Consider the following 25,909-nt stretch of genomic DNA (forward strand, 5'->3'; position numbering starts at 1 on the left):
TGTAATCACCGACAAGAATCTGGTAAGAACCAGTGGCATAAAAACGTACTGTTATTAATGTTCAAGAGGGGAAATTGAAAAACTTCTGTTGGTCACAGGACGCAAATTATTTCCTATAATCTCAACCAAATGCATGACAGTATGTAATCTGAATCTGTCTTTGAATTCGCTTTCACTGTACATCGTCACAACATTAGGCCGACGATTATCTAATCGTGGTCGTTCTAAAATGTTGACAACTTCTATAATTTCTTCGTCGGAAGAAGATGAGAAAGCCATGGAAAATGTTAACATAATATTAGCTGCCGATACTGAAGAACTGCGCACGTGCCAACCAAGTTAACAAATACAAAGAGAATGAGTAAGAGATGACTCTCAACGTTATTTTTCACTTCTGTACGCAACGGCTGCGCAAAGATCGCCAGGAATCGCACGCTAGCGCCCCTGGCGAGAGCAGGGCTGAACTAAAATTACCGGGCGGGTGATTTAAACCGTTTAGCGCGCGGAGGGTACCCAGGTTCTCGCCCCCCTCCCCTCCTCTTAAATATTATATTAAATCTATGTTTTTGTTTTTTATTTCTTTTATGTTTTTCTTTCATTTCCTTTTCTTTCTTTCCTTCGTTCTGTTACCTTTTTCTGAAATTCTGCATTCTGAACAGTGATACACCTGGAGGTTGGCCTGTGCTTTATTGTTATTAATAATAATTTTTTTGCTGGAGAAAAGAAGCTTACCAGATTGTGCTGCTTATTATAATTATTTGATTTATGGAGCTATATTTTATTTTTACTAATTCACAAAGCCACGAAGGATGGGAGTGACTGGCCTTGCCTATGCTGCTTTTTTTTTTTTGTTTCTGCTGAGGGAAAAGGAAGCTAACTCACAAAGGGAGGAAGGAAGTGTCCAGAAGGTGAGTGGGATTGGCAATCCTTATCTCAGATTAAGACCTACAACAGAAATAGACACTAACATCCCCTCGTACATCAGTCCTCTTTAACACTACTTAAGCCAACCGTAACAATCAATAGTATCAAGATATGCTACTTATGCAGAAAATAAAATATAAATACAATGTAAGAAAGAAAACCATACACAGGAACCAAAATGATTAAAGCAAACTCATATGATAAGGAGGGAGTTTGTAGGATTCAAAGGTAAATTGAAATGAAACATGATCTTTTGATTTATGGAGCTATATTCTACCTACTATCCACAGTGTTACAGGTATAAAATGGTGTAGAAATTTGCACAAAAGTTTTAGTGATCATAGTATATCATAATCTCTTGACATTACATGCAGCAGTGTTAATCATCAATTAATATTCATCAGCCAGAAAACTATTCAATACAACACAAATACAAAATCATTCATTTATGAAAGAACGACTGGAACTGACAAGTTACAACATAATACTTTTCTCTCTTATTGCAGTCTAACGTTGCATTGACATGTCAAAAGTTTTCAGCAACACCATTTGTAGCCTATTTTCCCAAGGAACTTACTATATGATACATCTTTCAGTCTGTCAAATGAGGCACCTAGGGCCACACACTGAGAAATATTGAGATTTTTACTTCTTTTGCATCTACTAGAGGATGGCAAATCTCTGGCAGAGTAGTGTTTGAAGAAACCAAGACATGATAGCACATACCCTGTTCCTACATATTGCATCAAAACACAACATATCATTCAATCAGTCATCTGCATTTAGATGACAACCAATGTCAAGCTACAAAATTGTGTGCATCCCTTGTATCCATTGATCTGCACTATTTACAATAGTTAGAAATGTTCTATTTTGTGTGACAGTAGGATATATCTAAATTTTTCTGGTACATGGAAAAGGATGGAATCATGAATACATTTGTGAGTTTAAAAGACAAGAGAGCGCTTACAGATTCTGTGATTGTTCCCTCATACAACATGCAGGAGGTACAAATAATGCTTCCTTTCAGTCCATCCACAGGAGAGGAGTTCCAATAAATTGACAGAAATATGTAGCATCAGGATCTACGTACAATAATATGGCAGCTGATCCAGCACAAAACATACCCATGCCAAGTCACAACATAGCTCCACCTATTAAGAGCTACATCCAAGAAATTGTTTGATAATTTAGTACAGTATTATGAACAATATGCTGCTACCTTCCACAACATTACGGTGTGCAAGGGACTGTGCTGTGACCTACACAAAATGCCAGTTGAAGACAGTGGAAACTCACTTCAGACAGTGCCATTTGTATCTACTGTACAATGAAGGCAGAAATCTATGTCGGTGGTTGCAGAGAGGCTGATCTGTGGTATGATAACATGCACTCCAACCGGCCAACCAAGCAGAGGAGGGGTGGCCACGGTTCCACCGTGTTTCTACACCTCTGCATTTGGGACACAGAAACGGGCTGTTCCCCTACCACTGGCTGTCCTGAGAATGGTTTTCCTTTCACCTGCAGTAAGGCGAATGATGGGACAGTTCCTAGTATATGCCATGGCCACCAAACATCTTGCCCTCACCACAAATCTCCTTGCTTAAGATGATGATGCTTGTTGATTAAAAGGGCCTAACATCTAGGCCATTGTTTTAAGAGAAAGTACAACTAGGCAACCACCCCCAATATATATTAGTAATCGGAGAGAAGAAATAGAAGGGGGCCGACACTAGGAATAATGATGGTATCGGCTAAGGAAGACCAGGGCCATGGAGGGTTTGAAAATAAATCTCCCTAAGCCTCCATACATAATACAATCGGGAGCAGAAAAGAACAGGTGGTGATCAAGGTAGATCAGATAGGATAGATGAAAGTGCGGTGCCTGGCACAAGTAAGCGGAAGCAATGTCAAAATTCAATTAAGGGCTCCGTGGTCGCCTACCCCAGATCCCAAGTGCAGAGCGCACATGGGATCCCTTTTAGTCATCTCTTACAGCAGGCAGAGGATGTCGTGGCTGTTAGTCTACTGCCCCTACCCACAGGGGGACAACTATTATAAGGCTAGTTGCTTTAGGTTGCACCAACTCAGATAGGTCTTATGGCGACAATGGGACAGGAAAGGCCTAGGAACGGGAAGGAAGCAGCCATGGCCTTAATTAAGGTACAGCCCCAGCATTTGCCTGGTGTGAAAATGGGAAACCACAGAAAACTATTTTCAGGGCTGCCGACAGTGGGGTTCGAACCCACCACTGCACAAGCGCAATTTCATAGATGCATGACCCCACTGCACAGCCTCCTTGCTGGGTGTTTTGTAAAACAAAATTAAATATATTGATAAACAATCATTAGCATTCACAAATTGAAATTGTTTAATCTGAATGTAAAATGAACATTAATAACATTAGCACCAGTGTTCTCCCCAGTAATGTTTGTCAGCCGGGTGGCAAGAATGAGTAGGCAGGTGGGGAATACTATGTAAAACTTCAATATGAAAATAAATTTCAATTCGTTCCCCTCAGGGTGTTAACAAAAATATCAGACAGGTAAACATTAACTGCACAATTGAACTATTTGAATGTTATCATCACAAACAAGATATAACAGAGTAGGCCTACTTTGATCTTCTAGTGTTCTATAGCTCCTTCCAAATCATGTAACAGTGGAGTTAGGCCTCCCACTCAGTTGCTGTGGGCACGTGGACTGCCATACAGGTTTGTGATGTTATGCGGAACAGAGGGCTCGCATGTGATTCCACGCTAATCCAGACCCCAGCTCGTGACTACGTAGTAGTCAAGCTAAACATTTGATCTCCGATGTAATTGATGAAATTTTGCTAATGATTTATCATTTAAATTCACAGTTTTATAGTATTTATATGTGAAAGCAGGAGCAGCAGGAGTGGAGGTCATGGTAGTAATAGCAGCAGCACCATTACCCATAGCAGTAGCAGTAGTAGCAGCGGCAGGCATGGAGATGGTGGTGGCAGCAACAGCACCGGTGGTAGTAGGTAGTAGTAGCAGAAGCAGTAGGAGTGCCGGTGGTGCAGGTGGTGTGAGCAGCAGCAGTCATAGCAGCGGAAGGACTTGGCCGTGGACCAGCCTTGTGTCGAGGCACACCTATATGAAAAAAAAACACACACACACTAAGAACGGTATAACGGTATATGCTGATGACCTACATAAAGGTTCTCAGAACAAAGATCATCTTTAAGCAACTGTGGTCAGGCTTGAAAAATATTCTGAAGACAACAAAGTTAGCGGAACCTGGGACACATTTTTTTAAATGGATGAAATTGTTGAAATTTGAATTCTGGCATAAATAAATTATATTAACCATCCTCTAAATAACAAATGTGGTTTTGTGCCGCTGTGACTGTTTTTGACGTAGTTACGGTCGTTTTTAAATGGTTCTGCACGGTCATTTAATTATCAACCACGCCTCCTCTCCTCTGTATGCTTGGCTATCCGTGTTCCTTCTGTTACCATTAATTCCCTCTTTACAGTAGCATTGAGATTATACTATTTTTTAATATTGCAATATATACTGCCAACTGTTAGCTATGTTATGAACTACTTCATCCTACAATTTAGTCAACCATGAAGGAACTACACTTGGGGGAAGGGGACCTGGAAGTTTGAAGGAAGCAACTACTGCGAAGCTCACAAATGATTATAGGCAGGCAATATGTGCAAATATTCCCTCTGTAGATAATATGAAATCTGCAATATGTGCCACACTATACTATTACTCCTCCACAGAAGAAGATCCTAAGCATAAGAAATGCCCCCAAAGACCTGAATCATGGTGCTTCTACAATAAGAGTATCGCAACTGGACAAACCCCTCAAAGTCACAAAAATTGTCAGTTCAGTTCACAATTGCAATGCTGCTGAAAATTTTGTCTGTATACCAAAGGCTGGCATCAACTGAACTTCTGTCTAGATGTTGTAAATTGCCAATGAAAGTCTTCATGCATGTATGTGGAAAAAGTGCCCATTGGCGCCCGCAAGGGAGGGGGGGGGGGCAAGGGGGGGTATTTGCCTCCCCTGGAATTCTAAAAATGTTGATGTTCAATTGTTTAATATCATACCAGATTATTTCATAAACTGAAATTACTGACAGTCATCTAGCATCTGTTATAACCGGAAATTTCTGTAAACAATTTAATGTTGCTGACGTTATATTGGTTTTTATATTCAAGAAAATTGTTGATGTGCCCCCCCTTGGAAAAGATCCTCCGGGCGCCCATGAGAAGAGACCTTTGTGTCCTCAAAACGACTTGGAATAGCTGTTTCTAATGCAGTTGCAGAATACAACATGAGATGTAGTGCAACACAAGAAATGAAAATGGCTGTAAGGAATTATAAACTTTCACCAGCATCCACCAAACTTGCCACACAAAGAGATGAAAGAAGAAAATTTCACAGTCAGCAGTCAGTCACCCAACAAAAGAAAACAGCCAGGAAAAACTGAAACTCCTAAAGGTACACAGGGATGAAGCCAAGAAGAAGCAGGAGGGTAGGAGTTATAGTGCTGGTGACTTTTAAGAGATTTGGAAAGGCCATTATGAAAACTTTTAATTGTTTTAGAACTAAAATTCATTTAACTCAAAATACCATTTTTTGTAACCTGCACTGTTCCATGCAGATCAAATCTAAACCTATATTTGCCAAAGTTGGTATGTAGCTTCTATGTGACCTACCAAGAAAATTGTAGGATAGATTTTTCATTCTTCTACAATATACTCATTTTATGAGGCAAAATGAACAGAAAATTAGTGGAAAATTACATATAAAATACAATTACAAACTTGAAACAGGAGTTAATTAAGCGACATAGGGTGAATTGAAAATTCCATCCTTGAGTTTTTTTATGTTATAAGGAAGAAGTTTTCAAACTCTCAGGTAAAAATCCATCCCACAGGGAACTTTTTGAAAGTTGCCTGTTTTGCGAGCATCATAAACACAAAGTACATCATATCTCATAAACTAATAAGGATATTTAGCTGAAAATAAGATATGTTATTTCTATAATAGTCCTACATGTTCCACAACAGTTTCATTGTGATTGCTCAAAAATTGTGGAAAATAAAAAAATGTGTACCAGGTTCCCTTAAAATGAACCTGGACAAAACGGTGCAAATGGTTTTCAGATAAAGAGGGAGTTAATATAGCGAGCTCAATTAAATACCTCACCATCACAATTCAGCTAACGTAAAGCCACTGATGGATTATAAAAATTATAAAATTTGCACATTTCTGCACTATTCTGTTAATAATAAATGTTAGGCCTGTAAGAGATGTACCAATTTCAACTTACAGGTACGGCAAGACCAGGTGTGACAGGCATTATAGTAAATTTCATTATGAGAAGCGAGGTTCCCCCTCATCTGGCACTGATGAATTTATCATCATTACCTCTGGAGAGCAATTTGAAATGAAACCCAGGAAAATTTGATAGGTCACAGTACAGTGAAATTAATAACAACGACTACTACTACTACTTACCTCTTTCCGGGACAGTATCTTTATACAGCAACCTTGATAGCGGTCCTGGATAGCTCGAGTGGCGAAAGTGCCTAGAACACACAGTGCGGTTCTTCAGCTGCTTCGGAGGAAGCTGCCGCAAGCATTCGACCCCCCACAACGTCCAACCACTCTCTGCAAATATCCGGTCTACCAACAGGGAAATGATGAAATAAGATTCCCTGTTGCTGGCCTTCTTTGCTATCTGTGTAAATGCCACAGATCTGACACGTTTCGTGCATGGTCTGAGACATGAAAGGAAATAGAAGAAAGTAATAAAGGACACTGTATCAGTTTATATTTTTACTGCTAATTTCAATACCCTCAAAATGATAGTGGATTATCATAAATAATATAACATTACATCAACAGAATTTTAAGGTGTCTGTTTCAAGTAGACTTATGTAACCACCATGCAAAAAGGTAATAAAACAGTGACAGCCAAAAAGAAATTTTTGGGAACATGAGCAGCTATCAATCATCAACTTAATAACTACTTAACCTCCTGCGGCCTACTATCCTTTTAATAGGATTTTGTTTTAAAAATAGAATGGAATATCCCGCAAACAATATTCAAACGTTAAATAAAATAAATAGCAAATTTAGGACTAGGCGAATATGATTCAATTTATCCGAAAGTCATTTGCCTTGGTGTGGTATATTTTCATGTTCTGGCCTCAGGAGATTAGTAAAACAAGAACCATAAGGATGCTTACCTCAAATATCTTGTACTTTTTCTTCAAACACGAAAACGAAGATAACAGATAAATGCATACAAATCAAAGTGAAGCAAAGTGTCACAAACGTGGTCGTCCCACGTGGTCCAAGTTGTCAAACTCAAATTGACCAATAGCAATCGGGAGATATTTCTACCAATAGGAGCTGCCGTATTCGTCACGTGGGCTTACGGTGAGTGACGTGAAGTACAACAGCGCGCCCCCGCGAGTGCAGGGCTAAAGTATTCAGTCTGAGCTGGGCCCTCGGAAGGGTAGGACCTATGCGGGTGACATACCCATGAACAAATAGATATCTCCTGCTCAGGGCCCTCTAAGTTAGCAGGAGATTTATCGAATCGATAGATGTAGCTTACGTTCGTGCAAACACGAGTTATTCATTCGATACCACTATAGGTTCGATATCTCACGTTCCAGAAACCGGGCATGATACTCCAAATTTATTAGAAATATGTCCAAAGCTTCGGACACAGTGTAAAACGTAAGAAACTGCAATTACCTGATGAAGAAAATCTTACGAGAAATAGCACAATCCACAGAACAAACCTCGACAACATACCGCAATATGTCCGACATGCACAATACAAAACAAATGAATACAAACATTCAATAACAGCAAGCCAACCACTTCGAAAGTAAACCGAAAATAGCGAATAACACAACTTTATAACTAGTGCGTTGTTCCTCGACTGTATATATACACACCCGATACAATTCACTTATTTCCAGCTAACTACTGTACATGGATAGAAGTCATAAAGTCATTTGGGACCACCATGACCAACCATTACACTCAGGATAGAAAATAAATGGCGTGCGTACCTACCGAGAGACGGGAGACAAATGGGAATCAGAAGCGTACACCGCCGGTTACCACTATGCTCATGAGCTGTTTACCATACAAGTTTGCTATCACACTTCCTTATTGTTGTAAATCTTGTGTTTGCAGCTTCGATATGTGGATATTATGATTGATGGTCTATGAAAGACTTATTCCATTGAAGAACCTTATCTTTCCTCAATTTAATTGCAGCCGTACAAATCAAGCGTCGCGATACTGCGTAGTTGCGTGTCGGAAGCTTAGGCTATGTGTTATATTTATGTGACACTTCTCAATTCGAGTCCATTGCTTCGCCCAGAGGTGTGATGTCATCATCAATATCTTCATCTTTCACTTCACGAATGCAGGGCACCTCTAAATAACTTCACTTCAAATACTGCTTCGTCCACCTCTGTGGTGCAATTAGCTGCCAACCCCGGAAGCCCGGCTATTCAGCGAAATTTCAAAATTGTTACCGATACCTACGAGAACTGGAACGGGATCTATTCGGCCTCACGGGATCATTTGAGTAAAGGGGATTCGATTCACACATCGGCCATTGTCGAAGCGGTTTTCCGTGGTTTCCGCACTTCGTCTCAAGGCCGCGACGCTTCGTTCCCTCTTTCTTGTCTGTCCTTTCCCATCACTAACAAGGCCCGTGGTCAATTTAGCAGGTGCGTCCTTCACCTATCCAATCGTTAACGCCGACTTCTGGAAACTAGCCTACTTTGTGGGGGAGCCACATGATTAACATGAACACTGGCATGTGGAATGACGAATAACCGTTAATGCAAACATTCCTATATAATAACAATATTCACAAACTAAGAGAAAAACAGACCAATAAGAGAACTTGTTCCTTAAATAGATTTTTTGAACGAATCTTATGAGCCTTGCTTTACAAAAAACATTTTGTGAATTTTTCATTTCATGATATGAAGTGTGTAAAGCTCCATCACCAGATGTACTGTAACCGTCTCCATTGGGAAATGCAGTTCTCTGAAGGAATGCCCGCTTTCTGACCTCTTTTCTTCATCAAAACTCATCCGCCACCTTCTCTGGGTCTAACCAACACCTCCTAGATAATAAGTAGAGTTGGGTCGTTCATGAACTAACTAGTTCATTTGAACGACTCGTTTATTTGAACTAGTTCGAGTTCGTTCAAAAATTTTGAACGAGTCGTTCACGCGAGCATACAGCATATTAAAGGAGGACGAAGACGTAAGCAAGCACCATCTATTGTAAAACTTACGTACTAGCTCACGTCCAGCACGGAATACTATCTCTCTTGCGCCGCTGGTGCTGTTGCTAAGATAGCTTTACCTAGTTCATTTGAACGACTTCGTTCATTTGAACGAAATGCCGCGAGGGCTGCTTCCATGAAGACAGCACAAATGAACTACCTCGTTCATTTGAACGAGATGCCGCGAGAGCACAAATGAACTACCTCGTTCATTTGAACGACAAAATAAGCACGCACAAAAATGGCCAATGGCGTGCCGTGTTAATGATCACATGACAGCACATTTCTCAACTGGTGATGATGGAGCAGGGAGAAGAGTTGTAAAAAATTAGAAAGTTTACCTGTTTCTCTGCCTGTCGTAGATGCCTTTTCTCCACCTAGGCAGGCTGGCGGCGCCGCTGGGCACTGGGCAGCTGTTTTCTGCTCGTGCTAGGCGCTCCGCAAGACGATGAAGTACTAAGTTCACAGAATGTCGTACTAGTCGCCTAGCTTTGTAACTGAGCGCATGTTGGTTCAAGTCCGGTCCTATGCAAGATACGGTCCACGAAACACACGATGGGGTGATAATGTCACTGGTTTATCTCTTATAACAACGATATCCCACATAATATTAACGAACAATACCGTATTTGAGGTTCCTCAGAATTCCATTACGAAAAAAAAAAAAAAAAAACGTGTCACTGTCTGGCACTTACGTAAGCGTTCTGTCATACACGACAGTTGTGGGGAATAATACACGGGCACCGGTAAATAAATACTCTGTCTACACACAAAATAAACAATGTCAACAACGAAATCACATGCATTTGGAACAGAGTAGCAAAACCATGCTAGCACATGGTAACAGATACAAGACATCAGTACACATAAGCTATCTTAAGATGCGATTGACACAGAATACGCGAAAGTTTTCATCATTTCCACCATCATAAACCACATAAAAAATACGCCTTAAGAATATTTTCTCTAAACAAATACATCTTAAACAAATAATACCGTAAACTACGCTATCAGGAGTGAAAATTTGGCTATTTCCCTTCAAATAGGCCTATCAATATTTCAGTTTCGGGCTTTAAAAACTGTTCAGTTTTCCTGTATTAAAATGTAATTACTATCACCCTACCACCGTTTTTACAGCTCCAAGCCCAAATTTTAAATTTTAAAAGGAAGTGGTCATGTGTGTAACAAGTGCACTCATTCAATTGCTGTATTATAATAATAATACCGAGTTCGATAGCTGCAGTCACGTAAGTGTGGCCAGTATACAGTATTCGGGATGGTTTTCCGTGGTTTCCCATTTTCACACCAGGCTGTAGCTAAATTAAGGCAACGACCGCTTCCTTCCTACTCCTAGTCCTTTCCTGTCCCATCGTCGCCATACGACCTATCTGTGTCGGTGCGACGTAAAGCAACTAGCAAAAATATAATAATAATAATAATAATAATAATAATAATAATAATAATAATAATAATAATAATAATAATAATAATATCCACCTCTGTGGTGTGGTGCTTAACGTGATTAGCTGCCATCCCCGGAGGCCCGGATTCGATTCCCTGCTCTGCCACGAAATTTGAAGAGTGGTACGAGAGCTGGAACGGGGTCCACTCAGCCTCGGGAGGTCAGCTGAGTAGAGGTGATTTCGATTCCCACCTCAGCTATCCTCGAAGTGGTTTTCCGTGGTTTCCCCACTTCACCTCCAGGCAAATGCCGGGATGGAATCTAACTTAAGACCACGGCCGCTTCCTTCCCTCCTCCTTGTCTATCCCTTTTGATCTCCCCCCCCCCTACTAGGCCCCTGTTCAGCATAACAGGTGAAGCCGCCTAGGCGAGGTCTAGTCCTCCTCCCCAGTTGTATCCCCCGACCAAAAGTCTCAAGCTCCGGAACTCTGCCCTGAGGCGGTAGAGATGGGATCCCTCGCTGAGTCAGAGGGGAAAACCAACCCTGGAGGGTAAACAGATAAATAAATTTATTATTATTATTTTAAGTACGCTTCAGCTACCATGTACAGGCATTTTGATTTGACGTTCGACTTTATTTCACCAGGAGGGTGATCTGGCGGACTTAAGGTAAACACCATATGTGTTACCAGAGATCTCTTACATGCCGATATCGCACGATATAGTTTCGAGCGGATTTCTTTCCGCCCTTCAAACATCCGAGTACTTCTGCCGGGTTTGAACCCCCAATCTTGCGGATCGGACGTAGACTACTGATCTACAGAGGGAGTTTTGCATTCCCATTAACCTATGTACGTATTTATTGTCACTTTGTTGCATACAAAATGTTTTTCTATCATATTCCTTCGAAATTACCATACATTCTTATGATCAAGTGAATAGAGCAAAGAACTACGCTTTAACAATGGTGTGTTGAAGACAAATTGAAATTGTGTATCTCTTACATTTCTTCCCTGACAACGAAACTGTTAATTACGTCTGGGTTAGGAATCAGCTGACCGCATTTCAAGTTCATAATGTCCGTCACAACTCACTGTAATATGTCGTAATATTAATGGGGAATGTTTATCGATGAGGGAATTAGATTTTTCATACCAATAGAGCATATCAAAAGTTAATGGGCTTCTGATAAATTCACGTGCATACACCCTATCATCGTCAGTAGATAGGGCCTGACACATTCCACTCTGATTAGTGTAATGTCAGGCCTAAGACAAAACTCTAGTTTTATACAGCAAACGCCTTAAAGGACTTACATCTGACATTTTATTAGTTAGCTATTCAGGAACATCCCTTATTAACAGGACGTTTCATACGGTTCGTCCTCTCAGCTCTTTAACAGATAAAAAGAACAATTATCACCTTAGTGCAATGTTTTCCCGTGTATAAAGGCAGTAAATACAGTAGCTTCTTCTCTCTCAAACAGCTGATTCATACGCCCCTTAAAACCACCGAGCTTTAAACAACGTAGGAGGTGGGGTGGGGTCAAGGCTGTATGGTTTGCCATTCAATTAAAGGAAGACGAAGACGTACGCAAGTACCATCTGTTGTAAAATTTACATACTAACTCGCGTGCGGTACGGTAAACTACCTCTCCTCACGCCGCTTGTGCTGTTGCCAAGAGAGCTCATAATAAACTACCTCGTTGATTTGAACGACGTGCCACGAGAGCGTTTCCATGAAGACAGCACAAATGAACTACCTCGTTCATTTGAACGACTTCGTTCGTTTGAACGACTTCGTTTATTTGAACGAAATGCCGCGAGAGCACAAATGAACTACCTCGTTCATTTGAACAACAAAATAAGCTCGTTCAAAAATGGCCAATGGTGTGTCATGTTAATGGTCACGTGACAGCACATTTCTAACCTGCTTATGAACTACCTCGTTCATTTGAACTAGTTCATTTGAACGACTCAAGGCGATGAACGGTATCGAATGAATTCGTTCAAGCAAATGGACTGACTGGACCCATCCCTAATAATAAGGCCTCACAACTGTTCCGCATGTCTACCATGACGTCACTGCGCGGCGGCAAGCTTGAACCTTCTCAGTGTTAAGAAAGCAATGAGTGTGGCCATGTGTCGGTGCAATTATGTAGAAGTGTTTTAATTATTTTAATTGTACCAGTTGCAAATCGTTGTGTACAATGGTGCTAAAGTGTTGTGTGCCCAACTGCAAGGGAAATTACGATAATGATAAAAAAAGTCCATGTGTTTAAATTTCCGAAAGATGAGGTTATGCAGCAGAGATGGTTACGTGCAATTCCAAGACAAGATTACAGAGTTACTAATTACTCGGTGGTGAGTAACTGTTACTTTTACATTCCCACATAATCATAATGCACATAGGCCTATTAGGTATTAAACTACACGCAGCAACTGATGATATATAGGTATGTTTACTCTCGTAAGATATGAGGTTATGTTAGCTTACAATCAAGGGATACATTATTATTATTATCCGAATTAGATTTATTATACTCATTAAACTACATGCCTACATATGTAGGTGTACTGTTGTGAAGGAAATGCAAGTAATTTTTCTGTGGGCCGATGACCTTCGATGTTAGGCCCCTTTAAACAACAAGCATCATCAATTTTTCTGTACATGGAGACATTAAAGCAACCACATTGCATAGCAGATATAATAATTGAAGAGGACATGACCTCAAAAGTGTATTCTAAAGGGGTTTTATTGCAGTGTAAATTTTCGAATGTAGACAAAATTACCAACACAAATGAAGTACATTTTATAGTTACAAAATTCCATAGCTACATTACAGGGAATGAGTGTAACAGTGTGCAGAAAGATACAACGAATAAGTTAATTCTAGGCCTAGTGGGTGAAATGATCACTGAGGAAGATGACCCCACGTTTAATTTAATAAAATCACAGTTAAAAATTTCCTTAGTTCCTAAACACAAAAGGGAGTATAATAATGATTTTCTTGTTATTTGTTCAATCTTCCAACTGATTTCTCCTCATGCTTACAAATTTATGAGACATAGAAGTAATTTAATTTTGCCGCATGTTAATACTTTGAAAAGAGTATGTTCCAGTCTGAATGGTAGCCCAATATTAGAACAGAACCCTACATATTTTCTGGAATATATAAAACAGAAAGTTCAAGGTTTTCAACAGAATGACAAATTTGTAACATTGATGGTAGATGAAATTCACATTAAACCATACATGGACTTCAAGGGAGGGAACATTGTAGGCTCATGTGCTAACACTACCAATGTTGCTACATCAGCACATGTATTTATGATCCAGAGCATGTTATCATCAAAAAAGGAAGTAGTTCATATTCTCTCTGTGTCCAAGTTAACAGGTGATGATTTACACAGTATCATGTCAAAGGTTATTGTTGGTTTGGAATCTATGGGATTTAATGTTCTGGCTGTTGTGACTGATAATAATGCTCTCAACACCAGAGCAATGTCAAAATTTTCAAATCCACCGCAACTTAAAACTGAGTATTGCAATCCTGGAAATCCTAACAAGTCTCTCTTTTATCTCATTGACACTGTGCATTTATTTAAATGCATCAGAAATAAATGGCTCAACCAGAAAACTAATGGTTTGGAATTTGTGTATCCTGACTTTGATGATTTTTCTAAAGTTAACGTTGCATCTTTCAAAGCTATAAGGGCCTTTTCTGAGGCTGAAGGGAATTACCTTGTAAAGCATGGGTGTGGTTTGACTGTCAAAGCTCTATGGCCTTCAAGTTTTGAAAGACAAAATGTGAAATATGTGTGTCAGTTGTTTAATGACAATATAGTAAATGCTTTACTAGTTGTAGGAGAAAAGCACGATTTAACATCATATGAGGGCACAGCTGAATTTGTAAAAGTAATCACTACCTGGTGGCATATTGTTAATGTAAAGACCCCTTTCAAAGGTGTAAGACTTAATGATAAATTTCAACAGCCTCTCACCAACAAACCTGGTGATGAACGGAAGGGTTTTTTTAATGAAGTTTGTTCAGTGGTTAGATCACTGGGATAATCTAGGTCTGAAATGTGGCAAATTGTTTAGTCAAACGCATAGGGCTCTTACTCAAACAACTTGCTGCCTTATACAGCTAACAGAGTTTTGTTCTGAAGTACTGAAATGGTCATATTTTCTTCCTGGAAAGTTTCAGACAGATGCATTAGAGGCACGATTTGGTGAATACAGGCAACTTGCAGGTGGCCATTACCATGTTTCTGTTAGACAGGTGTTTGAAATTGAGAAATAAATAAGAATCTTGAATTCAATTGAACTGCCCATTTCTAATGGTAGGAAAATTGTTGTAAATGATATTGTTGAAGAAGATATACTGTTAGATCATGATTATTGTGCAGTTTCCTCATTTCAAACATTTTCAGGCGAGCTCAATGTAACAGACTCAGATCTTGACAGCACATCTGGTGTTGCAAGTATTTTAACATACATAGCAGGTTATTGTTGCCATTCTCTTCTCAAGAAATTAAATTGTAATTACTGTGCAGATTTCTTAGTTTTGAAAGATGTTACTGTTAGAAATAGTCATCATAATGTTATTGACAGCCTCAATAGGGACAATTTGAAATATCCTGCAGAAACAGCTGTACACTTAGTTACATACACATACGTCATCATAAAAAAGATGTTGAGGCCATAAAGTGAGAGAAAATTTCTTAGCTTAAATAACCATAAGAAGTATGTAAGTGATGTTACCCTGCAAATTGTTCTCTCAGCTGATGAATGTATAAACGACAGGAATGAATGTAGGGAGCACACTTCAGAATATTTGTATTACAACATTATTGGAAGTGTACAATTATTCTAATAAATAACTACTGCAGGAACAAAACTAATGAATCCATAAAACATTGTACAAATTCAAGAAAGTCTGTAATTTTCTCAAAATAGGTATGTACAGTACTCATGTAATAGGCAAAAGTATCGAAGTCGTTTTGCATTACTAGTATGCTTGATATATGATGATGTATATCTTATTAACTTTAATGCCAATGTGTTATAATTTAGACCTAGGCCTACCTACAGACCAGGTGAATGTTATGCTCCTCTACCTTAATATTATTAACTCAGTGTCTTTCTAAATTTTCGCAAAATGGAAGTTTGTAAAGAAATTTGAAGTTAGTGTATCATATTTTTGTAGTACAGTCTACATGTTAGGCCTAAACTAATTTTATACGTTCTCTTTTTATTTTAAAATCATTTACTGTCTATTCAGTGCCTATTTCAATTGAAATATGTTTGTGAATTTCAGTTCTGTGTGTTAGCAAGTCAGCCTGGAGTAAGTTAACATTGTAAATGCTGCCGTGATTTAAAACAATCTTCAATTACAGAGTCTCTAAGATACGGTAATACGGCAATATAATTCAATGTCCCTTAAAATTTAAACTTTATTTGTTGGTAAATAAGTTATTCCACAAGCTAAAAATATTAAAATCATGTTTGTGTGTGACCATGCTTTGGGTTTCTTTGGATTGCGATCGCCTCCGTTGCGTGACGTCACAGCGCTGTTGTGAGGCCTTATAATCTAGGAGGTGTTGGTCTAACGCCCTAGCAGTATCCTTGTATACATGAAGATGGCACAGTGAATTCATTCTCAGCTGTCCGTTAGTTGCACGCAAAGAAGTCTGAAGTACTTCTCAGCAGTTCACGTTGTCACGGGAAATGTCCCCACTATTTTCAAAAAGTTAAACTGTTCTGGAACCAAATCATTAATATGAGCTAATTCTTGAAGTATCCACAACAATTATTTTTCCTTCGTTCGGCCACGACTTATAAAACATTCCTCTGTGAAGCAAAGGATGATTAGAGTCTACAATATCTTTACGAAAGTATAAAATTGTGTCTGTTTGCATCACTACCAAGTATAAACTCCTGGACTTCAAGCAAGAAGTTGTAAGATGTGTCAAAACGGGAAGCCAAACAATTAACAGTGTTGTCTATGATTACAAAGAATAGACACCTGCACTTCGTTAAACTGAATCAAACTGCTCTGCTGAATTTTATTATAATCAGAATCGTCATGCATGTTGGAAATCCTCTTCTTCATAGGCAGAGAGGTTGAATGGAATTCTGCAGGTTCGATGTCCGTTCATAGATCTCGACACACACTTCTCTTTTTACACTGTTCAAAATAAACTCTCGATTGATCGTACGACGAGGTTCGTTATTGTGAGACGCTCATAATAAAAGTTACTACCATTCTTGAATAAATGTGCTGAATATGCCTTGCTCGAATACCTTCATTTCTGACCGCATTTCGTTAACACACACTTACGAAATGTATATCTTCCTATAACTCGCAATTCTGCACGTCCTTTGACTGTACATGGATGACATGTTAATTGCACTGATTACTTCTACGGAAACTCCATGGATTCCAGGTACATTATATGTAGCTGTCGTAGAGTCGGTCAACTCATCACTCAACCAGTACTTCAAGGGATATGCCCCACGCTCTTTGGCCTCAGGGGCTCTTTACTCGAGAGCGTGGTTTGGTGATCAAGGGACACTTGGCTGAGTCCTGACATTGCTTCCACTTACTTCTTCCAGGCTCTCCACTTTCATCTATCCCATCCGACCTCCCTTGGACAACCCTTGTACTTTTCCGACCCCGACGGTATTAGTTTTCCGAGGCCTTGAGAGTATTTAATTATCACGCCCTGTGCGGTTCTTGTCTTTCTTCAGCCGATACCTTCATTTTTCGAATTGTCGGACTCATTCCATTCTTTCCGTCTGATTAATATTAATAGAGGATGGTTGCCTCGTCGCACTTCCTATTAATACAGTGGTCACCACCACCAGGCTCTTCCCAAACCCATTAGCGAGGATGTCCGGATATTTTGTACCAGGAACATTCCTTACCAGTTGATTTTTCTGGACATCTCACTGGTCGTTAACTACCTGCGAATGGCTTTCCCATAAGCCCCGAACATTTATGCCAGGTCAATCCGTAACATTTCATGTCTGATGATAGATACCGTATGAAACGTAAGATGTGAATTTCTCCCCATTTGATAATAATGTTATTGGCTTTACGTCCACTAACTACTTTTGTGGTTTGCGGAGACGCCGATGTGCCGGAATTTAGTCCCGCAGGCGTTCTTTTAAGTTCTAATAAATCAACCGACACGAGGGTGACGTATTTTAGCACCTTCAAATGCCACCTGACTGAGCCAGGATCGAACTTGCCAAGTTGGGGCCAGAAGGCCAGCGCCTCAAACGACTGAGCGACACAACCCGGCCAACACTATGAATAACGAAACGGTATGAGATCCTGCTTGAGAGCTATGTCATCACAAAACTTGACACACTTGCTCTTCGTTTGGAGAGAAAACCGTAAAAAACAATAAATAACACCAAAGTTTAAGAAACCAGAAATATAACAATATGTATGCCACCAAAATACTACTAAGAACGACGTCTCCGAGACCTCGGTAACGATAAATGTACCCTATCGTGTATAGTGCATAATGTCTTACAAATTACTAACTTAATAATCTGTAATCGCATATTTAATAGTAAAATACAGCATAATGCACTCGGAATAGGTCCCACATTGTCATATCCTAAATATTTTTAAGTCATTATCTGACATCCGCAGGCCAGGTGGTATGTATCGTCCGCTGGTACGGAATGTCCCTGCTACGAATTGTCCGATATTCATTAGTGAGAGCTCACTGCACACTCTGACACACACCCGTCCCATCAGAGCACCTTAGACCATTCCGCAGCAGACATGAGAGGATCAACTTGGTACTATCTTGTCCAACCTTGTCACACTGTAATCCACGACTCGGTGCGCCGAACTCCACGTTAAGTGTAAGCATCTATGAGAAGAATTGCCTTTGGGGTTCGGGGGGCAAAATGGCGCATTGTGCCTTTAAGAACATGTCTGGGGTCCAGAAATCTCCTTGTGCCCCTCCCACCCGAAGTGGTCCCAACTGTCCCCTGTTGTATCACCGACCAAATCCAGGACCCGCCCTTGAGGCTGTAGAGGTGAGATCCCTTGTTGAGTCCGGGGAGAAAAGAACTAAAGACGGTAGACTGATTAAAAGAATAAAAATGCAGCTTCAGTTCTTCTGTTTGTCCCCTTTTCTTTCTGCACATTGTTTTTTCACGAGTCCTTCGTTTTAATCGAGTAGAAAAATCACATCGACTTCTGAATCTCCCCATTACCCTTCATAAACTCGTTCATTTATGAGTTTAAGCTCCGATTCTCTGCTCCCGTTTCATGCTACTTTCATCCGAATTCAATGTTCAGTTTCAGCTACCGTATCACACTGTTGCGGGCCGTAACCTCGCTATATTTCCGACTGCAAATTCGTTGGCTACCTACAAACTTTTGCCATTATAAAAATAAATCGATGTTTAAAATCCGGGACATCTTGTGTCCCGAAGAAAAACTGGTTTCGGAAACTGGGACAAAACGTCCTCAACCGGGACATACGTTAGTAATCTGGGTTAGTTCTGTTGGAAACTCTGTTCACCATATTATCCAGTTTGGTGTCGAAGTCGTAGGCATGTTGGTATTTGTTGTTGGAACCAAACACTTTACTGTAGCTATAGCGAACAGCTAGCGGTTTCAGCGAGAAAGTCGATAGTGCTGCTATCTACACTGCACGGTGTGACCAAATCTGCAATAGGATGTTCCAACTCGTGTGATCTTGGTACACTGGCGTGTTCTTTATAATTTATCAGAGTTTAACACTTGCAGTGATATTCCAAAAAAGGTCTGCGCTTAACAAATTACCCAGCAAGATAATACCATGAAAACCGATAAGGACCGCAAGTATTTAAAAACTCATGAGCTCGCAGCTGTGTTGAGGTTATCTTTCGGGCTGCTTATATTAAGAAGTCAATCAATTACTGAGTTATTAGTTCAGCAATAACCCAATTATATTAACAAATCAAAATTGACGGTCAGCAGAATTAAGTAAAACCATGCATTTCATACCACCTACATAGTTGAAGTTGAAGTTTAGAATCCAGTCGGCTTCATTAATTCATTTTTTTAACGTAAGAAAATTATTCCAGTGTATAAGTGACATAGGACTCAACACTAGTCCAACAAATTTAATACATTAGTATGATAATTAGTAGGGGGAAAAGGCCGGAGTTGGTCAAGGGGCTAATGTGCAAAACGGCAGCTATACTAGGGCTCTTATGGGACTAACTCCCAGGAGTTGGCCCAGGGGCTACTGCGCAAGATGGCGGCTATACATAGGCTGTTACGGAGAAAGCTGTCACAGGGGAGACACGGGGCTTAAGGAGACGGCCGGGGGCGATTGCGCAAGACGGCGGTTATACAGGGCTCTTATGGAGAAAGCACGCCCAGGGCCTACTGCTCAAGATAGCGATTATATACAGGCTCTTATGGAGAAAGCTGACCCAGGAGAGTCTTAGGACTTAAGATGACAGCCTAGGGGCGATTGCGAAAGATGGCGGCTATACACGGGCTCTTATGGAGAAAGCTGGCCCAGGGGCTACTGCACACCTTAATGGCTATACATAGGCTCTCATGGAGAAAGCTGGCCTAGGGGAGACATAGGATTTAAAGAGACGGCCTAGGAGCGACTGCGCAAGATGGCGACCGCGTTCACCTTCTTAGTGCTACGACTCCCAAGGCAAGATGGTTGCTATATATCGGTTATATGGGACTAATTTCAAGGAGATTGAGCAGGAGCAAATGGCGATTTGTTCTTATAGATATGACACTGAGCTGCCTCAGGGACTCATAACTGTAACTTATTACCTATTAGTTGATCAATCCTGACATTCGAGAACTGAGGTTAGGGCTACCATAGAGGACGACTGCTATATTCTATTCGTATAGACCGTAACTAGGGGGCTGCCTCAGGGGTTCACAACTTGTAACTTATAACCTATTAGTTTTAGCAGCATAACTTTCGGGGGACTGAGGTAAGGGCTACCGTGCAAGATGACTGCTATATTATATTTGTATAGACCTTAACTACAAGGTCACCCCAGGGGCTCACAACTTGTAACACAAAACCTATTAGGTTTATCAGTCTGAAATTCAAGACAGAGGCAAGTGCTGATATGCAAGGTAGCTGCTATATTCTATTCGTTTATACCTAACTAGGGAGCTGCCTCAGGAGCTCATAACTTGTAACTTATGACCTATTAATTTTATTAGCATGACATTCGAGAACTGAGGCAAGGGCTACCATGCATGATGGCTGCTTTACTGTATTCGTATAGACCTTACTACAGGGCTTCCTCAGGGGCTTACAATGCATAATTATAACCTATTAGTTTTATCAGCCTAATTTTCAAGAACTGGGGCAAGGGCTATTAGGCTAGATAGCTACTATACTCTATTCGTTTAGACTTAACTACAGAGCTACCTCAATGGCCTACAACTTGTAACTTACGACCTATTAGTTTTGTCATCCAGACTTTCGAGAACTGAGGAAAGGCCTTCTATGCGAGATGGCTGCTATACTCTATTCGTTTATACTTAACTACAGAGCTACCTCAGGGGCTCATAAGTTGTAGCGTATGACCTATAGAGCCGCACGCTACGACCTCTGATTCCCCGAGATAATGGGATGTCGTCATCTTACAGGAAACATTTGAAAGAGGCTAATAAAAGGAACACCTGAGTAGAGAGAGCATGAGTTAGCGAACTTGAGGTCTTTAGCTGAGCCTAGGTACGATCCGTGCTCAGCTGTCATCTATCTAACCTCCTTGGCCAACTCTTGCGGGGAGGCACTTCTACCCGAAGTCTGGTTGAGCAGAGTAAATTTCACTCCCAAGGATTCGAACGTGGAGCAGACATAAACTCTGAACAAAAGATCTTAAATGTAATTCAAATATTCTCACCCTGATTGAAATGAGTGTACGATGAAGGTGTACTGACTACAGTAAATGTGGAGGCATGTACACAGACTTAACAAATGTCATGGCATAGTCACCTAATAGCGTGTGGGGCCTCCTCTGTCCCTGCGAACTGCAGTGAGACGTCATGGAAGTGAGTCGACAAGTCCCTGGTGGTCCTGTGGATGCAGCTGACACCAAATCGTTTCAGAGCGGCCGCCAATGCTGGTCTGTTCGTGGGTGCAGGATCCATGGCACGGAGCCTGCGTTCCAGGACATCCCAGATATGCTCGATAGGGTTCATATCGGGGCTCCTGGGTGACCATGGCTGTCGTTGGACCTCCGCTGCATATTCCTGGACCTTTGCCGGGCGACGCGGGAGCGATGTGGCGGCGCGTTATTATCTTGAAACACCGCAGAACCGTCTGGGGGCTGGAAGGCCAAAAATGGGTGAAGATGGTCTCCGGGCAGTTCAACATACCGCGTACCATTCAAAGTATCTTCCAGAATAACTAGGGGGCCCATTCCATACCAGGAAAATGCACCCCAGACCATAACAGAGACACCAGCGCCCTGGACCACACCTTCGAGGCAGGCGGGATCCATCGCTTCATGTGGTCTATGCCATACATGGTGCCTCCCATCGGCATGGTGCAGTTGAAATCGTGGTTCGTCCGACCATATCACGTTAAGCCATTGTTCCAGTGTCCATCCCTGGTGACTGGCGACAAATGCGCGTCTTTGTGCCCGGTAACGTTGGGTTAACAGTGACACCCGTGTGCGGCGCCGGCTCCCATACCCCATAGAACCCATATTCCTACGGATTGTCAATTGGAAGACGTGTCTAGCACGGCCTGTGTGTTGAATTAAGCCGTGATTTGTTGCACGGTTGCCCGTCTGTCACTATTGACAATCCGTCTCAGATGTCACCGGTCACGGTCATCGAGGGTGCCTGGACGGCCGGTCGTTCGTCTGTTGTGGACGGTGATACCCGCATTCAACCATTCACGATACACCCTGGACACGGTTAATCGTGTGAAGCCGAATTCCCGCACCACTTCCGAAATCGCACGTCCCATCCGTCGGGCACCGACCACCATACCCCGTCCGAACGGTGTCAGTTCACGACGACGTTTCATGTTACAACTGTAACATGCACAGCCACTGCTCACAAGGTCTACTATACAACTGCTGCTGGCACAGGGGGCGTGTGGTGCGCAGACAACAAACCTGCGCATCAGTGCTCCGCTATCCCATGACATTTGCTCAGTCAGTGTACATCTCATCAGAAAAGAATGACTTTGTGAGCTAAGCTGTATTTTCCGATCTGGTGTAGTAAAGGAATTCCGACAATGTGTTATGATGCAAGACGCATGACTTGAGAGAACTCTGAGTCTACAGGTCAAAGCTTGTTAGCAGTAGCATTACTACAGCTCTCGCAACTATGATGACGTCACTCCACTTAGATCCTCATTTTATTAGTAGGGACAGAGGGGTAGAATTGCATCAACGGTATACTGCCAGTCGGAAGGGTGACTGAATGGGAGGGATAAATCGATGAGAGAGCTTTGCTACAGCACAGGGGTAAATAGGCATACACAGAAACTTATGAGTCTAACTCATGGAAAGTTGTGCTACGTATTAGTCTAATGTGGGGGTTTCATCCTTACCGGATGCCCTTCATAGCATCAGACTAGCGCAGGGGCTCTTGCCTATACATAGGCTCTTATGGTACTAAGCCTTGGGGAGAGCTGCACTAGGGCTCTCGTATAGGATAGTCGCTTAAAGCTAAAAGTATAATCAGAATGATGGGATGTAGATAGACGTAGAACATTGTTATAAGGTAATTTTGTTATCTTAGATGTGATGAAGTTCATTCAGTGTAGGGTTGCAAAATGCAAAACCGAAAAAAATTCGTGCTACCCACATGACAGGGAACTGAACCCGGTAGTCACGTCTTATCAGAAGGGCGATAGGGCAAAACGACTCCTCATCCTCTCGTCGTCCTCACCGGGCCCTCCTCGTTCTCCTCCTCCTAGGGCTAAATGGCTAAAGGGCTAATTATATAAAGGGCTAACGGGCTAAAGGGCTGAAGGGCTAATGGGCTAATAGGAGCCCTTAGATGAGTCCAGGCATTGCCTCTATCTACTTGTGTCAGGCTACTCACTTTTACCTATCCTATCCGAACTTCCTCGGTTAACTCTTGTTCTTTTCCGACCCCAACGCTATTAGGTTTACGAGGATTATTGAGCCTTTAATTACCGGGCGAGTTGGCCGTGCGGTTAGGAGCGCGCAGCTGTGATGTCGCATCCGGGAGATAGTGGGTTCGAACCACAGTGTCGGCAGCGCTGATGATGGTTTTCCGTGGTTTCCAATTTTCACTCCAGGCAAATGCTGGAGCTGTACCTTAATTAAGGCAACGGCCGCTTCCTTCTCATTCCTAGGCTTTTCCTGTCTCATCGTCGGCATAAGACCTATCTGTGTCCGTGCGACGTAAAGCAAATAGCAAAAAAGTAGGAGCCTTTAATTTTCACGCATTTCGTAGCCCTTGCCTTTCTTTGGCCGTTACCTTGCGCGGTCGCTCAACACCCCAAGACCTAATGTCACCATTCAGCGTTACATCTCAATGAATAAAGCATATGTTTTTAGTCTTACACCATCTCCTTATTACCATGTCAAGTCCTAGGAGGTTAACGCGTGATCAGCGTAACGTTAGGCCTGCAGGGGCATCGATCATGAAGTATAGAAAGTGATTTTGTTCTGTATTCGGGAACTCTGATAATACACGAAATCCTACAGAGCTAAATTCCGGCACCACATTACTTTTACGAATTATATTGGGTACGAAGGTAGGTTAGGTCTTCCTGCGTGATTGTACCTAAGTTGCGAACTTGTAGAAATAATGAACTTTGTATTCCCTGTGTCAGCAAATACTTCCAAGGCTAGTAAACTGACCCGTGCAGTTATTTTTTGCTGATATGTGCGTGTTAGGCTAAAATGTGAAAAAAGAGACAATGAACTTGGTATTTCATGTCTTAGCAAATACTCCTAACAAGTACTTTCAAAACGCATTTTCTGTTGCGACTTGACTTTAGCAGCAAAAATGTGCCCCCATCGTGACTGGATCTAATCTCTGCATAGGTTTATAATATTGCCTTTTCTCCTACTAAGTACGTTTTAGAGTCTCTAAAGTGCCGGAGTTTAGCCCCAGAGTAGTTCTATTCTAGTTCAGACTCGATCTCCGTTTTAGAACTTCAAAGATGCTTCCTAATATTACGCCCCCTATGAATAAAGCATTTGTATTACACCTTACACCATATCCCTAGTCATATGTGTAGCCGTCATCTTCTACCAATGTCAGCATCAAAGTCCCTGGATCATGTCTTTTGCAGTAAGCTGTTAAGGAATACAGCAACCTTATCGGCAGCATAACCGAGACTGTTGCATAACAGGTAGTAGTTTGTTTAATTTTGTAAATAATTATACAATAACTATTTTATTAAATTCAAAATGTTCTTCTTATTGCATTCCTTTGCCTCCTTACACCTATCGAAAATATTCTCACTCATATCATCTCTAAAGGCTTGAGTTTACCAGAGAGTAACCTTAATAAGGAAGAAAACTAAGCATGCATAACCTTATCGCTGCATGTGGACGTGCTCAGTCCCAGCGAAGACAGTCTGTCGGATGGAGGCGTAAAGCCTTACGCGTAAGATCACGTCGTCATATTTATGCATGTTTACACTTTTCCGTCACTGTCAGATAGAGACATAAAGCTATTTACCTCCTCTAGTAGGAGGATCAAAATAGTAACGGGAAGGTCATCTGCCCGTAAAACTGAGGTTAGATCCCTCCAAGATGGTGACTGTAAGGTTAGAATTGCTCTCCGCCATCTGGCGCAATCGTCCCCTAGGCCGTCATCTTAATTCCAAAGTCTCTCCTAAGCGAGCTTCCTCCATAAGAGCCTATGTATGGCCGCCATCTTGTTCCAACTTCAACTCCAAGTCTCAAGAGGTTAATGCGTGGTCAGCATGACGTTAGACCTGCAGTTTAGCCCGGGTATCAACGATGAGGTTAGACCCCTCCGAGATGACGACTGTGAGGTTAGGCATGCTCTCTTAAGCAAAATCCGCGTCGACAAGGGCATCTGGTAAGATGGCGTCGGGAAGGGCATCTCGCCGTAAAAGTGAGGGTAGTCCCCTCCAAGATGGCGGCTTTGAGGTTAGGCTTGCTCTCTTGCGCGAAAAAGGTATGGTTAAGCCCCTCCAAGATGGCGTCTGCGATGTTAAGCATGCAGTCTTAGTCAGCATAGTTAATGAGATGGAGGCCTCATCCAGGTGCCGGAGGAG

The 25,909-nt window shown here is 41.5% G+C and overlaps 1 protein-coding gene and 1 long non-coding RNA gene across 3 annotated transcripts in view; both read right to left on the reverse strand.

The window, feature by feature from the left end:
* The window catches only part of LOC137502864 (uncharacterized), a 138,917-nt gene extending 129,303 nt beyond the window's left edge, over positions 1-9,614 (reverse strand). Inside the window, exon 1 of the mRNA XM_068230021.1 lies at positions 9,589-9,614. The gene's annotated coding sequence lies outside the window, so the exon portion shown is untranslated. The remainder of the gene's footprint in view (positions 1-9,588) is intronic.
* On the reverse strand, positions 1,176-7,862 carry LOC137502892 (uncharacterized). 2 transcript variants are annotated; one of them, XR_011018902.1, is made up of 3 exons: positions 7,167-7,763; positions 6,433-6,695; positions 1,176-4,042 (listed from the first exon to the last, which is right to left on the reverse strand). It is a non-coding gene; the product is annotated as an uncharacterized lncRNA (long non-coding RNA). The 2 variants fall into 2 exon arrangements; XR_011018901.1 differs by having other exon boundaries at positions 6,433-7,862.
* Positions 9,615-25,909: the final 16,295 nt, after the last annotated feature.

Source organism: Anabrus simplex, chromosome 13 (assembly GCF_040414725.1).
Source record: "Anabrus simplex isolate iqAnaSimp1 chromosome 13, ASM4041472v1, whole genome shotgun sequence".
Classification (NCBI taxonomy): domain Eukaryota; kingdom Metazoa; phylum Arthropoda; class Insecta; order Orthoptera; family Tettigoniidae; genus Anabrus; species Anabrus simplex.